Source organism: Capricornis sumatraensis, chromosome 15 (genome assembly GCF_032405125.1).
Source record: "Capricornis sumatraensis isolate serow.1 chromosome 15, serow.2, whole genome shotgun sequence".
Lineage (NCBI taxonomy): Eukaryota > Metazoa > Chordata > Mammalia > Artiodactyla > Bovidae > Capricornis > Capricornis sumatraensis.
The window spans coordinates 69,815,716-69,832,052 of record NC_091083.1 but is presented as its reverse complement, the minus strand read 5'-3'; positions in this window follow the sequence as shown (position 1 = coordinate 69,832,052).

The window sequence follows — 16,337 nt, the reverse complement described above, 5'->3', positions numbered from 1 at the left end:
GAGGTGACAGTGCTGGACCCCCAGGTCCCTGCAGGGAAACCCTGCCCTCAAGCTCCTCCGAAGGGGCCACTCTCACGAGCAGGGCTGATTTGCCCAGAGCCAAACTCAGACAAGGTCCAGACTAAAACTTAGAAGCGTGACAGAGGAGACGGCAGCAGACCGTGTAACCCCTCCAAGTAAGAAAATAATGAAAGAAGGAGAAAGAAGGGCCAGGCGACATGAAAGCGGAGAAAATTGTCAGCTACAAGCCAAGCATTAATTCATTTGAAGTCAGCCGTTTGCCTCTGCTCCCAATCCCTGGGTCCTCTGGCAAGTTTTCAAATTAAAGCACCGAAGATTCCCTCCCTCCCCGACCCCCCAGATGATGAGGGCTGGCAGGGCAGGGGGTTGGGGCCAGAATATTGTCTGGAACTAGCAAACCAGAACCCCCACCCTACCCCCAACCTCAGATAGAACCTGCACCCCCACTGGCTGGGAGGTGGCCTCCCCCAGCCTGAGACAGCTCTGACCCCCACAGGGCCACAGGGGGAATGGAGGTTAATGAGATTTTGATGAACCTGCAGTTTCCATTTTTCGAGGGAAAAGGCTCAGACCCTCGCTAATTAAAGGGAACTGACCTGTAAAATGAGTCTGGGGATGAATGACAGGGCAGGAGGGCCAGCTGAGGGAGGAAGGGAGGAGAAGCAAGACCCCAACAGCCTTGTCAACACAATCCAGTCTGATGGGGGGAGCAGGCCCAGAGACTGGAAGGGATTTGCCCAAAGACACACAGCAAATCAGACTAGACTTGGATCCTGAAACAGGTAAGGAGGATGGAGGGGGGAAAACTAAAAACATGGAGATAGACAAAGAAACAGACTGAAAGAGACAAAAAGAGAATTACACCAACTGCATCTTCAATGATAATATCTAACCTTCCCTGCAGCCCGTCATCTCATTTAATCCTTACAACTCCAGGTTGTGCTCAGTTGCTCAACTGTGTCCAACTCTGCAACCCCAAGGACTGTAGCCTGCCAGGCTCCTCTGTCCACGGGATTCTCCAGGCAAGCATGCTGGAGTGGGTTGCCATTTCCTTCTCCAGGGGATCTTCCTGACCCAGGGATCAAACAAACTCATGTCTCATGTCTCCTGAATTGGTAGGTGGGTTCTTTACTACTAGTGCCACCTGGAACTCCAGGAGATAGATATTATGATGCCCATATGTGGAAACTGAGGTTCAGAGAAGTGAAGTAACTTACTCAAGAGCACGCAGCCAGCCAAATCTACCCAACTCCATACCCTTAGTCACATCCCCTATGCTTGGGGTGGCCCTGGGTCCCAGTTTACACATGCTATTCCAGTTTTAGTATTAAAACACCCCTTTCACTGTCCAAAGTGACTCAGTTTGAGCCAAATATTATATAACCTCTCTACCTAGGCTACATCTTATAAGCTGCTTCCTATGTGACATGCAGGATGCAACACACAAATAGTCAAACCTAGACACAGAGTCTATTCTGTCATGTCTCAGCAATGAGGCAGAGAGCACAGTGGTAAGAAACCTTAGCTCTGGAGCTAGCCAAACCGAGGCTCAAACCCAGCAGTATGACTTTGGATTAGTCACTTGACCTCTCTGGGCCTCAGTTTCTTCTTCTGGAAAGTGGGGATAACCATGGTTACTCCCCCAAGTTATGGAGATGATATGAAGAGAGAGGCTTGCTATAATTTCATGGTACATCTACAATTTTAGCCTACCCCCTTTCTGCTGCATTTCCACAGCGTGTAGTTGGTTTGTGTTTGGTGAGCTTGTTTATAGACCTTTCTCTCATGATTCACCTGTCAGTTCCCTGCCCCAGGACCTTTGCACATACTGGGGCTTTTCATTTGCCTGTTTAACTTAAAATCATGGGCTGGCCATCATGCTAAGCATATTGCATATGTTAACTTACTTCATCCTCACAATAATCCTGTGTTTATAAATGAGGAATCTGAGGTATGGAGGGGTCAGTCACCTTGTCCACAGTCACACAGCTGGTTAGCGGCAGAACTGGGATTCAAACCCAATCAGCCTGACTTAAGTATCAACCCTATATAGTACCTCCCTCTGTCCAGAAGGTGCTCCCCTACTCCTACCACTGACCCCTCCACTGCCTGTGCCTGAATAGCTCCTACCCACCCTGCCTTTGCTGGAATATCACTTCCTCCAGGAGACACACTGATTGCTCAGCCTAAATCACATTTGCCACCCCTGCCCGTGGAATAGTCACTCATCCCACTCTTTCCCTTCTTTCAGAGCTGAATTCAGTTTGTTATTCTCTATTTATGTGCTCATTTGTCTTCCTCACTAGACAGTTGCATTCCAGGAGGGCAAAGACCATTTTTGTGCCCCAAGCATCGAGCAACAGACATATGGTAGGTCTTCAATAAATATCTGTTGAAGGGAGGAATAAAGGAAAGGAAGAAGGAAGGAGGAATTAGAAACTCCCTATGGACAAGAGCTGTTCCTGACAGTGTTTTATTGTCCCAGGAGCCCGGCCCAGGGTCTCCAAGCACACAGGAGGGCTCTCAGTGGTTGCTGACCCCAACTATATCGGCCACCGTGGCCGACCTCCCCTCCTTGGGCCCTGGGGCTGTGGGCGGCCAGATGGAGCAGGGCTGGCACCCAGCCCTCTTCAGCCACCAGCGTTTCCCCTCCGACTATACCCGCCTCCCCCTACACCCAACCCCTCCCTTCTCCCTTCTCCCTTCTTCTTCGCCTTTCTGAGATGAAGCGGTGAAATGATTTTTCTACTTGAGCAGTTTTCAATTTAGATTAAGAAAAATGTGGTCTGCAGTCACTCGGCAAAAGGCCGTGGCAGCCCTGTCCCTTCTGGGACTAGGGGTTTCTCAGCCGTTGACAGCAGAGCTGGTTCTGAGGAGGGGGGAAGGTGGAGGGGACTTCCCAGCTCCTCTGTGCCCCTTCAACACTCATCCTCATCACTTGGCCTCCTCCTGCCTTCTTGGGTAAGAGACCTCCTACCTTCTTGGGTAAGGGTCTGGAATCAAACAGAACTAGGTGGGTTCAGGCTCTAACCCATGCATACTGTGTGACCTTAGGCAGGTTCTGTGCCTCTCTGAGTCTTCTTGTTTCATCGGTAAAGTGGGTCGACGGTAAACCCTCTAATTTGGTCCCTGCCTATTAGATCAAAAGGCTCCCTCTTAGCTTTCCAGACTGTGGAAGAATAAATAGTAAGAACAACAAGAGGATGTTTAGCTGGGCTATGCCAAGGTGGACAGAGCCTCAGAAACCCCAGGGCCAGAGCACATGACAGGAGAAACATACTGATGGCAAGGGAGGCTTGAGCAGCACAAGAATAGATGGAAGTTTCCAAAGAGGCCCCAAGGAGCCAGAGGTAAACGAGGGCCCAAGACAAGGGTGGGTCAGCCGGCAGAGGAGGAAGGAGGCAGAACTCTGGGACCACTTAACTCCTTCCTAGTTCTGAAATCTTTATGCCTGGGATAAATTTTGTGCTGCTTGTTAATGTCGCCTTTTGAAATGGAAATGCTTTTGTTCATCTGGGTAAATAAAGGGCATATATTAACCCTAGTTAATGGCACCAGTTCTGGAGTCAAGAATACCTGGGTCTCATTTCCCGCCCCTCCCTTCAGTAGCTGTGTGATCTTAGGCAAGTTACTGAACTTCTCTGAACCTCTCCAAAATACGTAATTTTCACAGTGCTCTTGGTAAATCGACTTTACAAAAATGGCGTAACTTACAAATGATAAAATGTACGCATTTCAAGTGTACATTTCCATGAGTTTTGACAAATGAATATCGATGTATTACACCAAGAAACTGAACATCTTGATTATACTAAAAAGTTCTCTTGTGCCTTCTGAGTCCTGTTGTCTTTAATGTAAAGATAATAGGTTCTGCAGGCCCCATGATAACACATCTTGGCATCAAAATAAACATCCTAGAACGTCCCTGGTGGTCCAGTGGTAAAGAATCTGCTTGCCAACGCAGGGGACGCAGGTTCCATCCCTGGCCCAGGAAGATCCCACATGCCACGGGGCAACTAAAGCCTGTGCATCACAACTGCTGAAGCCTGAACGCCGAGCGCTTGGGCTCTGCAACAAGAGAAGCCATTGCAATGAGAAGCCCGGGCACCGCAACTAGAGAGTAGCCCCCGCTCCACAAAACCAGAGAAAGCTCACGCGCTGCCATGAGCACATAAATACATTTTAAAGAAAATAAACATCCCAGGAAGGTGTGTGGTGTTTACACTGTGATTCTGCCTCTCTGCTCCCCACCCCCGCCTTCACACACACTGTCGGGGAGACCCAGAGGCACTCGATTCAAGCCCAGCCATCAAAGGATTCAAGGTGGACTCCCCCGGGCCAACTGCCAGTGGTGAGCCTCTAGACAGCCTAGCCCTCCCTCCACAGACAGCCAACTGACAACTGGCCTCCCCGGGGCTACTCGCCACGTGTCTTTGTATCTGACACCCCCAGGAGCTGGGAGCTGCTCCAGGGAGGGCACCTGGCTGTCGCCTGTCATCAACCACTGTGTATTCAGTGCCCCAGAGGGGCCTGGTGCACAGTAGGTACTCCATAACTAGGAGTAGAATGAATGAATGAAGACAGGGACGGCCAGCCTGAGGACCCCTGACCAGCAGTGAGGATCTTCGTACACCTACCCGAGCGTTGCCCAAACATCTGCCCTTCAAGTCTGACTTTCACAAGAACCAGGCACTATTATTTAATATTCTTTAAATTGGCTCAATTAGTTTTTACTCTCTCTGTGTTTGCTTTGCCTTAAGCAACCATGAAATTGTGGTTTGATTTGATTTGTATATAGAACTTTCCATTTTAATATAATTTTTTTTTTGACTGTGCCTTGGGACTTGTGGGATCTTAGTTACCTGACCAAGGATGGAACCCCGGGCCTTCAGCCGTGAAAGCACAGTCTTAACCACTGGACTGCCACGGCATTCCCCAATATGATTCTAAACTTTTCAGAAAAGTTGCAAAGAACGTCCATACAGATGCTTTTTCACCAAGATTCAGCAGTAATACACACTTTCCCCCATTTGATTCACCTTTATCTCTCTCTAACTTACGTCTGCATCACGTGTGCTAGTTACTCAGTCGTGTCCAGCTCTTTGCGACCCCTTGGACTGTAGCCCACCAGGCTCTTCTGTCCATAGAGTTCTCCAGGCAAGAATACTGGAGTGGGTTGCCATTTCCTCCTCCAGGGGATCAAACCCGGGTCTCCTGCATTGCACACAGATTCTTTACCGCCTGAGCCACCAGGAAAGCTCTACATCGGGATAGCTCTATTTCTTTCTAGTACACCTTAACATAAACACTATGCAACATTCAGTTCCGTTGAGTTCAGTCGCTCAGTCGTGTCTGACTCTTTGCGACCCCATGAATCGCAGCACGCCAGGCCTCCCTGTCCATCACCATCTCCCGGAGTTCACTTAGACTCACGTCCATCGAGTCCGTGATGCCATCCAGCCATCTCATCCTCGGTTGTCCCCCTCTCCTTCTGCCCCCCAATCCCTCCCAGCATCAGAGTCTTTTCCAATGAGTCAACTCTTCGCATGAGGTGGCCAAAGTACTGGAGTTTCAGCTTTAGCATCCTTCCTTCCTAAGAAATCCCAGGGTTGATCTCCTTCAGAATGGACTGGTTGGATCTCCTTGCAGTCCAAGGGACTCTCAAGAGTCTTCTCCAACACCACAGTTCAAAAGCATCAATTCTTCGACGCTCAGCATTCTTCACAGTCCAACTCTTACCTCCATACATGACCACGGGAAAAACAATAGCCTTGACTAGACGGACCTTAGTCGGCAAAGTAATGTCTCAGCTTTTGAATATGCTATCTAGGTTGGTCATAACTTTTCTTCCAAGGAGTAAGCGTCTTTTAATTTCATGGCTGCAGTCACCATCTGCAGTGATTTTGGAACCCAAAACAATAAAGTCTGACACTGTTTCTACTGTTTCCCCATCTATTTTCCATGAAGTGATGGGACCAGATGCCATGATCTTCGTTTTCTGAATGTTGAGCTTTAAGCCAACTTTTTCGGTCTCCTCTTTCACTTTCATCAAGAGGCTTTTTAGCTCCTCTTCACTTTCTGCCATAAGGGTGGTGTCACTATTAAAAAAATAAAAAATAAAACTTATGGGACTTCCCTGCTGGTCCAGTGGTTCAGAATTCTCCTTGCGATGCATGACACGTGGGTTTGATCCCTGGTCAGGGAACTAAGATGCCACATGCTGTGGGGCAACTAAGCCTGTGAGCCACAACTAGCGAAGCCTCCATGCCAAACAAAGACCCAGTGCAGCCAAAAAATAAACAAAATAAAATTTTAAGAAAACAATAAAATTTTTAAAAGAACAATAGTTGTTGCCCTCCTTATCAGGTCCCTCCCTGCAAAGGACTGTACCTCCTACCTCACGGCCACCAGGTTTGGCCATGTGGCCTGCTTTGCCTCCTGAATTGTAAGCAGAACTGTGTGCCTCACCTCTGCGTGGAAGCTCTCACGCCAACACGTGCTTCTGCCATTGCTCCTCTCTTGCCAGGACACCAGCTGCGTTGTGGGCAGGGGCTGCTCCTTTAGCTTCATCCTCAGAACGAAGTTACGGAGTAGAATCAGAGCAGACCCGCGGCTGACATGCAGTGTGAACAAAAAATAAAACCCTATTGTTGAAAGCTATTGAGATTTGGGGGAGGGTCATTTGTCACCACCATATAACGTTATTTAAGCTGACTGATATAAATGCATCACTATTAAAGTGAAAAATGTTTCTACACCACCTGCAAATACACGGCAAATTTGAAAAATGTGCAGTTGGCCACAGTGGCCCCAAAAGGTATGGCTTAATAACCACGTAATGAAGAAGGAAACTGAGGCTCACAGTGACTACGTTGTTTGCCCAAAGCCTCTCAGTCAGGGAAGACGGCAGAGACGATTCTGGCCTCGGTTGAAGGACAGGCAATGGAATTGTCCTTTGGCAAAGCAGTTCTATCAGGGATCTTTCTCCTGCACAATCATCTCTCCTTTCAGAGCCCCTTTCTTCTGCCCATGGTTCCCCAAGACCAGCAGGAAGCATTCCTGACCCCATCTTCTTGAAGCCAAATGCCAGGTGATCCCCTTGAAGGAGTTAGCTGCTAACTAAAGGTGTTAACTGCTAATGAAAGTGCCAGCGCTAACTAAGGTATTAGCTAATAAGCATTAACACCTCTCAAGGTGTTGGCATATTAATAAGGAACTTCAGGAGAATCCAAACAATTTCAAGAATCAGAGGAACAGAGCTCAAAAGGTGGCAGAATAATTCAGTCCCACAATTCTTCTTGCTCCTATTACAAGCTGGGCCCTGAGCTAAGACCTGCGTCTAATACAGTGCATACATATAAAGCTTCGCAGTATGCATGATGTTCAACAGTCTGCAAAGCACTTCAGTTTACAAGCCACTTTCTTATTCATCATCTCCCTTGCTCTTCCCATCAGACCAGTGAGGGAAGTTTTGCTATCTCCAATCTACCAATGAGGGAGCTGAGGTTCAGAGAGCGGGAGTGACTTATTCAAGGTTACAGGCTAGTGAGTAAGGGACTGGGGTCGTCTCCTGCACTGTCAGACTCTCAGCCTGGTGCTCCTCCCATGGACCCCAAACCCCTAACACAAGTGAAGGAGTAACAAACAGGGACCAGAGCATTTCAGTTCACATCTGCCTTCCTCCTGGGCCTAAAGTAGACTGTGGCCGCCCCCCCCAAGGAGTCAGAGCCAAGGCAGGCTAGTTCTTGGGAGACTCATGCCTGTAGAGCCCCTCTTTTCTGCTAACTCTTGTTCATCTTTCCAAGCTCAACTCCTTTCTCAGGCATCACCTCCTCCTGGACACCTTCCCAGATGGTCATGGGCCTTCTCTCTTTGAGCTCCCAACATATAGGGCATATCTTGGTCCTACAGATTACATTGGAATGGTGCCTTTACATGTTGGAGAAATCGATGTCCCTGTGCCAGGCGTGCAGCACAGAACGGAGGAAGCAGCTATAAATGCTTGTTGAGTGAATAAATGACCAACGCCCATGGTTGGTACAGAGAACTTATGAAAGTGAACCACATTGCCAGCCCTCCCAGGAACAGATTTGAACAAACTGTAGTCATTTAAAAGTAAGAGATGAGCTATTTCAATTTCTTAGAGCCTAATTAATATATTCCTATCCAGCAGTAGTAGTTATTTGTATCTTTGTTTATCTCTCTCTCCCTGTATGAGCATGTATACAGGCCATAGGGTGAAAAGGGGGGGAAGTTTCAAGACCAAATAAGTTTGGAAAGCTCTGAGTTTAAGAGGGGTCTACTGAAGGACTTTCCAGAGCCTTGAAGTGTAACATTTACGGAGCGTTTACTATATGCCAGGCACTATGCTAAGTGCTCTACATTTATTGCCTTATTCCTTTATAGTTCAATCAACCAATTAACTTATATTCTACTAGATTGTAAGTTCCTTGAGGACAGAAGCTTATTAGTTAATTAGTATGCCCAATTGATAGATGAAGGAAGTGACTATAACCTTGCTGCTAGTTTTCAATATAGTAACTAGTGAGCCTGGCAGGTCTGCAGGGCAGAGTGCTTCCACTTAGCATTTCTAGTCTTTATTTGGCTCTGAGCATCTTTTTCAAGAAGGATCTGGAAGGACAGTACCTTGAGGAACATACTCTATGAAATGATACTCTAGGCTCTGCAGGCTTTAAGGGCAGACCCTGTCTTCTTTTATTTGTCTCCTCAGACCATAGCACATGAAGACTGGAGGGTAGGAAGGAAGAAGTCAGGGTATTCTTTCTGTTCTTTGTACTTCTTTCAGGAAGTAAGGGGAGAGATGGGGGTGAGGAAGAAAAAAAGAGAAAGGAATGAGGAAGGAAGGGAAATAAAAGAGAGAAAGAAGGAAAGGGGGAAGGAAAGAAAGAAGATAAACGGAAGAGGAGGAGCAGGGATAGGCATATGGGTGAATGGATGGATAGATGGATGAAGAATGGGTGGATGAGAAGACGAATGGATGGATGGATGGATGCGTGGGAGGATGGATAGTAAACAAATAAGGGGCTGGATGAATGGATGTGTAGATAGGTAGAGTACATAGGGACAATGAGACATCGATGCCCAACTATTTCTATGTGGGTGCAATCAACCGGTTGGAAGGGGGGCTTGACATTATATTTGCAGAACATGTTACAGAAGATTCAGAAACTATCAGTTGTCCATGCAAAAGAAACAAGGAAGAGGTGGCAGAAATTATAGAGTGAAAATTAAGTAAAGCCCCCCTAAGCCACCTCATGCGAAGAGTTGACTCATTGGAAAAGACTCTGATGCTGGGAGGGATTGGGGGCAGGAGGAAAAGGGGACGACAGAGGATGAGATGGCTGGATGGCATCACCGACTCAATGGACGTGAGTTTGAGTGAACTCCGGGAGATGGTGATGGACAGGGAGGCCTGGCGTGCTGTGATTCATGGGGTCGCAAAGAGTCGGACACGACTGAGCGACTGAACGGAACTGAAGCCACCCCTTCGTACTCCCTCTGCAGGTGTGACTTTAATAGTCTATAATAGTGAGCTGAAAATCCATATCCCTTAGAAGATTCAAAGGTTTCGAGGTTCTATGCCCCTAAGACCGAAAATGTAAGACTCTGTGTCCTTAAGGGCTCTTTATCTCTGCTCACATAGTGAGAGAAGTACTCTGTGCCGGGGAATGTTCTAAGTACTCTACAAAGAGTAGCTCCTTTCATCTGCCACCCATGCAGTAGACATTACTATTGTCCTCAAAATGAGACACAGCGATATGAAGTAATTTGCCTTCGATCACACAGCTGGTAAGCATCAGGACTGGAACTGGAACCCAAGAAGGCTAGGCAGCATTCACAATCCATGCTTTCAACCACCACGTGGTCTTGCCTCAAGGAACTGAGGATTCTGTGTGCATCTAATTTTCTTTTTTTTTTTTTTTTTTTTTTTAATTTTTTTTTTTTATTAAATTTTAAAATCTTTAATTCTTACATGTGTTCCCAAACATGAAACCCCCCCCCACCTCCCTCCCCATAACATCTCTGTGGGTGATCCCCATGCACCAGCCCCAAGCATGCTGTATCCTGCGTCAGACATAGACTGGTGATTCAATTCTTACATGATAGTATACATGATAGAATGCCATTCTCCCAAATCATCCCGCCCTCTCCCTCTCTCTCTGAGTCCAAAAGTCCGTTATACACAGCTGTGTCTTTTTTCCTGTCTTGCATACAGGGTCATCATTGCCATCTTTCTAAATTCCATATATATGTGTTAGTATACTGTATTGGTGTTTTTCTTTCTGGCTTACTTCACTCTGTATAATCGGCTCCAGTTTCATCCATCTCATCAGAACTGATTCAAATGAATTCTTTTTAACGGCTGAGTAATACTCCATTGTGTACATGTACCAAAGCTTTCTTATCCATTCATCTGCTGATGGACATCTAGGTTGTTTCCATGTCCTGGCTATTATAAACAGTGTTGCGATGAACATTGGGGTACATGTGTCTCTTTCAATTCTGGTTTCCTCGGTGTGTATACCCAGCAGTGGGATTGCTGGGTCATAAGGTAGTTCTATTTGCAATTTTTTAAGGAATCTCCACACTGTTCTCCATAGTGGCTGTACTAGTTTGCATTCCCACCAACAGTGTAGGAGGGTTCCCTTTTCTCCACACCCTCTCCAGCATTTATTGCTTGCAGATTTTTGGATCGCAGCCATTCTGACTGGTGTGAAGTGGTACCTCATTGTGGTTTTGATTTGCATTTCTCTGATAATGAGTGATGTTGAGCATCTTTTCATGTGTTTGTTAGCCATCCGTATGTCTTCTTTGGAGAAATGTCTATTTAGTTCTTTGGCCCATTTTTTGATTGGGTCGTTTATTTTTCTGGAATTGAGCTGCATAAGTTGCTTGTATATTTTTGAGATTAGTTGTTTGTCAGTTGCTTCATTTGCTATTATTTTCTCCCATTCAGAAGGCTGTCTTTTCACCTTGCGTATATTTTCCTTTGTTGTGCAGAAGCTTTTAATTTTAATTAGATCCCATTTGTTTATTTTTGCTTTTATTTCCAGAATTCTGGGAGGTGGATCATAGAGGATCCTGCTGTGATTTATGTCTGAGAGTGTTTTGCCTATATTCTCCTCTAGGAGTTTTATAGTTTCTGGTCTTACATTTAGATCTTTAATCCATTTTGAGTTTATTTTTGTGTGCGGTGTTAGAAAGTGATCTAGTTTCATTCTTTTACAAGTGGTTGACCAGTTTTCCCAGCACCACTTGTTAAAGAGATTGTCTTTACTCCATTGTATATTCTTGCCTCCTTTGTCAAAGATAAGGTGTCCATATGTGTGTGGATTTATCTCTGGGCTTTCTATTTTGTTCCATTGATCTATATGTCTGTCTTTGTGCCAGTACCGTGTGCATCTAATTTTCAAAGATTCGGTGCTCGAAGCTTGAGGAGTCTGCAATTCTAGGACTCTGAGTGTCCCCATGCTTAGGCAAGAAGGAGACTTCAAAGGCGGAGGGAAAAAGGAGGCAGGGGCGGGGACGGGTGCCTGGCTGGCTCCGGTAAGCACCAGCCCCACTGATGTCAGGCACCTGGCTGTCACTCTTCCTGTTAACCTTGGGGGAGAAACACATTTGTGGCAGATAACAGGCACAAGGGTGTGTCGGCCCTCCGCCCGCTCCTGGGCCTGATGGATGGGATACATGGGGCCCCCCTGACCTGTGTGTGTACCGTTATCTGCTCGGCCAAGGGAAGCTGTTCATCATGCCGACAGCTTGGCAAGGCACACCTGCTGAGCCTGCGTCAGCTAGAGCTGCCAGCATCCCAGGAGGAGAGAGGAGAGATAATGGGAGGGGTGGGGCAGGAGAGACACAGAGAGGAGAACCAAGGACCCCATGACGGCAGCATCCCTAGGCCGACGATTGGCCCAGAGGGTGACACTGACTGCCGGCTGTGATGCTGTTTCTGGTGGTACTGTGGATATTCTGTGTGACTGTGGACTAGTCACTTAACCTCTCTGGGCTGTAAGATAAGATTAAGATTTGCCAGAGGAGGGGAGAAAGGAAAGGGTGGAATGTATGGAGAGAGTAACAAGGAAACATAGATTACCATATGTAAAACAGATAGCCAGTGGGAATTTGCTGTGTAGGACCCAGGGAACTCAAACCAGGGCTCCGTAATGACCTAGAGGAGTGGGATGGGGAGGGAGGTGGGAAGAAGGTTCAAGAGGGAGGGGACATGGGTACACCTACAGCTGATTCATATTGATATTTGCAAAAACCAACACAATACAGTTAAGCAATTATCCTTCAATTAAAAATAAATAAATTTTAAAAAATAGATAACAAAGAAAGAAATGGCAGTACTTAATAAATTATTTTAAAAGTAAAAAACAAAAAGATTTGCCAGATACCAGAAGGCCCTCTTTTCTTCTCCTTCTCTTCATGTCCCACATCCAGTCACTAGGTCTTGTTGGTTTTACCTCTGAGTCTGTCACAATCCTGTCCATTTTTCATCATCATCTCCACTGGGACCACCTTGGTCCAGGCCACCTCCACCACCTCTTGCCTGAGCTCCCTGCTTTCCCTTCCTGCCCCTGCACTCCATTGTACACCCAGCAGCAGGAGAATCTTTATTATAGAATCAGGTCATATCACTCCCCTGTTTCAGACCCACCAATGATGCCCTGCACAGTGAGAAATAAACCCAAACTCCAGGGCTCTGCAAAAGCTGGCCTTCTCTCCCTGCCCGTCATCACCTTGTATCTTCTTGCCCATTTGCTTACCATGTTCCAACTACACTGCCAAGTCCTTTGCCGTCTCCTGGTCTTTGCATATGCTGTTCCTTCTGATGCAAAAGCTCTCTTCTCAGTTCCTCGCACGACCAGCCAACTCTTTCTCAACCACAGATCTCAGCTAAATGGTCACTTCCTCAAAGAGGTCTTCCCAGCCTGAAATAATACCCCACGCTCCCTCTAAGCTCACTTTATCAAAGCACCAATGTATGCCCTTCCCAGCCCTTATTACAACCACAAATTAGGCTGTTTATTTATTTGTGCATTTATTTATTGTCTGTCTTCTCCACTAGAAAGTGAGCTCTAAAAAGTCATGGGTGTGGAGGCCATCCCTGGTCATCCAGTCATTGAGACTCTGAGCTCCCAGTGCAGGGGCACAGATTTGACCCCTGGTCAGGGAGCTAAGATCCTGCATGCCACGTGGTGTGGCCAAAATAAACAAACAAATAATCAAAAACAATAACCAAAAAGGTCCTAGGTTTTTGTCTTATTCACCACAGTGTCCCTGAATGTGTCCCCAGTGCCAGGCTAGATGGTCCTCCCCACCCCAGGGTCTTTGCACCAAGCATCCCTCTGCTTAGAACCCTCTTCCCTCTCTTCTTCCCCTATTTGATGCCTACTCATCTTTCAGATTTATGGAGGCTTGCATTTTCCAAGGATGGTCGCATCCTTCGTGTTGTTCATTAGATATAACCTTGACATCCTCCCGCTCCACTTGGGGGTAGGCTCACAACTTGGCTTTAACCGATAGGATGCAACAGAAGCGACAATGGAACACTTCTGCGCTGGGGTCGAAGACACTGACTCTGGAGCCCTGAGCTACCAATTAAGCAGCATGACTGTCTGGAGGGCACCATGCTATGAGAAAACCCAAGCTAACCACGCAGAGAAACCCTGAGAGCACAGGCAGAGAAAGAAAGAGACACTCGGAAGCCCCCAGCTGCACAAACCCCAGCCACCACCTGACTGAAACTTCTTAAAAAAATTTTTTTTTTTACTTCTTTGTTTGGCTGTACCAAGTCTTAGTCTTGGCATGTGGAATTCTTAGTGGTGGCATGCGAGATCTTTAGTTGTGGTATGAGAACTCTTAGTTGCAGTATATGGGATCTAGTTTCCTGAGCAGGGATCGAACCTGGGCCCCTTGCATTTGGAGTGCAGAGGCTTAGCCATTGGACCATGAGGGAAGTCGTGTATAAGCTATTCTCATTACTGGCTTTCACGAGAGAAAACAGGGTCAGAGAGGTAAGAGGACTTCCCAAGGTCAGCAAGCTTGCAAGAGGCAGGGTCAAGATTTGAATCCAGATCCATCCATACCAGAACTCCTTCCAGGATGGCCTCCTGCCTCGATAAGAGCTAAGGGAAATTTGAGGTCCCATTAAAAAGGGAAATCAAGGCAGGCTGCATGGAGGAGGAAGCACCAAAGTTGGGCCTTGAAGGAAGCTGCAGAATTTCTAAAGACTGAGCTGGGGACAGCATTCCAGGTGGAGAAGGAGAACACGAGAAAGGCTGGAGGTGGGAGAGGTAGGCCCGTGTGCTGGCTAAGGTTGGAGGGGTGGGCTGTGCCGGGCCTTGGCAGCCACAGCTAGGACAGGATCCTGCTGTTCCTGCCCCTCACCGCCTCTGCCACCCCCGGTCACCTTCCCCGACACCCACCCTCCAGCCCTCCACCTCAGGCAGAGAGAAGGCTGGAAAATAAATGAGTCTGTTTATGAAGCCCATAATGTTGCCAGCAAAACAAGGCACTCAGCAGAGCAGCTCGGGGCCTCTAATGGGATATTATTTATGTCATTTTCCTCCTGGCGCTGGAGCCATTATCGCCCAGGATGGTGCTCCGTCACCCTCCACTCCCCCAGCTATGTTCCAATGTCACACTGAAGGATGTGAGCTGCAATCAGCTCGGCTGGACCTGGGGGAGGGGGACGCTGAGGGCAATAGGGCAGCCCCCCTCTCCCCACCAAGGGGCTCGAGCTTGTCCTGAGCCGCTCTCGGTGCCGGCCAGTCGGCCAGGCGTTAAAGATGCTCCCATGCCTCCCCACTGCCCTGCAGATCAAGTCCCATTTCTCCCCTCAAGCACTAAGCTTTCTGGGCTTTGGCTGCTACCCAGTTCCGCAGCCTCAGCTCCAACCACTTGTGCATCAGTTCCAGAATCAGGCAGACCTGGTAGCCCACACCCAGTTTATGCATCTTCTCTGATTGACCCGGTCCCACCTGGTCCCCTCTTGCTCTGCGGTGAGCCTGGCCTCTGCCTTTCCTTTATCGTCCAACCCAGCTGCCTCAGTCTCCTCTGGGTGAGGACCAGCCTGCAGCATCGCCTCCATCAAGTTCTCCAGGGTCCAACCCTTGGGTTCAACCCAGTCTGAGGGAGACTCTGGCTCTTTCATGCTCAGATAAAACATCATGTGTAAGGCATGGGGTCTGGTTCCCCCAGTGGCTTCCCAGAGATGCCAAGTAACAGCGCCCTGTGGAGTGAATGGACTAATGACCAGCAGAGGGGACGAAGCCACAGACAGTGAACTATTTCAAAGAATGGAGGCTCACGTGGCTTATGGATGCACTGCCCCACGTGACCTAGCCCCCTGCTGCATTGGCTCCAAGCTGGCGCCAGCTCGGAAAGATACCATCACGTATTTCCCTCCCTCTCTATCTCACTTCCCCTCCCCCTTCAGTCTTACTGCCCCAGAATCACATCCCCATAAAGGATGTAAGCTTTGCCTTAGCCTTCAAGTTGAACCCCAACATCATCACTTTCTGCTGAAGAATCTAGGAGATGTTAAGGAACTTCTCTGAGACTTAATCCCCTCAACTACAAATGGAGATAGTAATAGTCTCTCCCTCCTGGGTTGTTGTAAGTACTCACTGAATGTCAGGGATGCTTGTTTTTCCTTCTGGGGCATAACTTGTCTTGCGTCAACATGGGTACATGCTATTTTCATAGCCAGGAACACTCTTATGGACAACCCCATTTATCCACCTTAGATATCAGCTCCTGGGAGAATACTTCCTGCTCCCTCTGGATGTCCCCAGTCCCCCTGTGCTTCCTTCCTGATTTCACTGGACATCATACTGCTTTCACCTTTTCCACTAGACTGAAGACTCCCCGAGGGCAGGGCTGTGTGTTTTGCTTCCCTTTGTCCCCCAGGTACTGAGCACAGTGCCTGCAACATAGGATGTGCCTGTGCCACTCATTTCTCTTGAGTGAATGAATGAATGACCTTATTTCAGTCTTGCCACAGCTCTACTTTGTAAAGGTTATCATCTCCGTCTCATTTTCTGATTCATCCACTTCTTCTTCGATCTTTTAAAATTCTTTCCATTAAAATTTTTTTTTATTTATTTTTGGCTATGCTGGGTCTTTGTTGCTGGGTGTAGGCTTTCTCTAGTTGCAGTGACAGGGGCTGGCTACTCTCTAGTTGCAGTGAACAGGCTTCTCATTGCAGTGGCTTCTCCCATTGAAGAGCACGGGCTTTAGGCACATGGGCTTCCGTAGTTGTGGCACACAGGTTTAGTTGCCTCAAG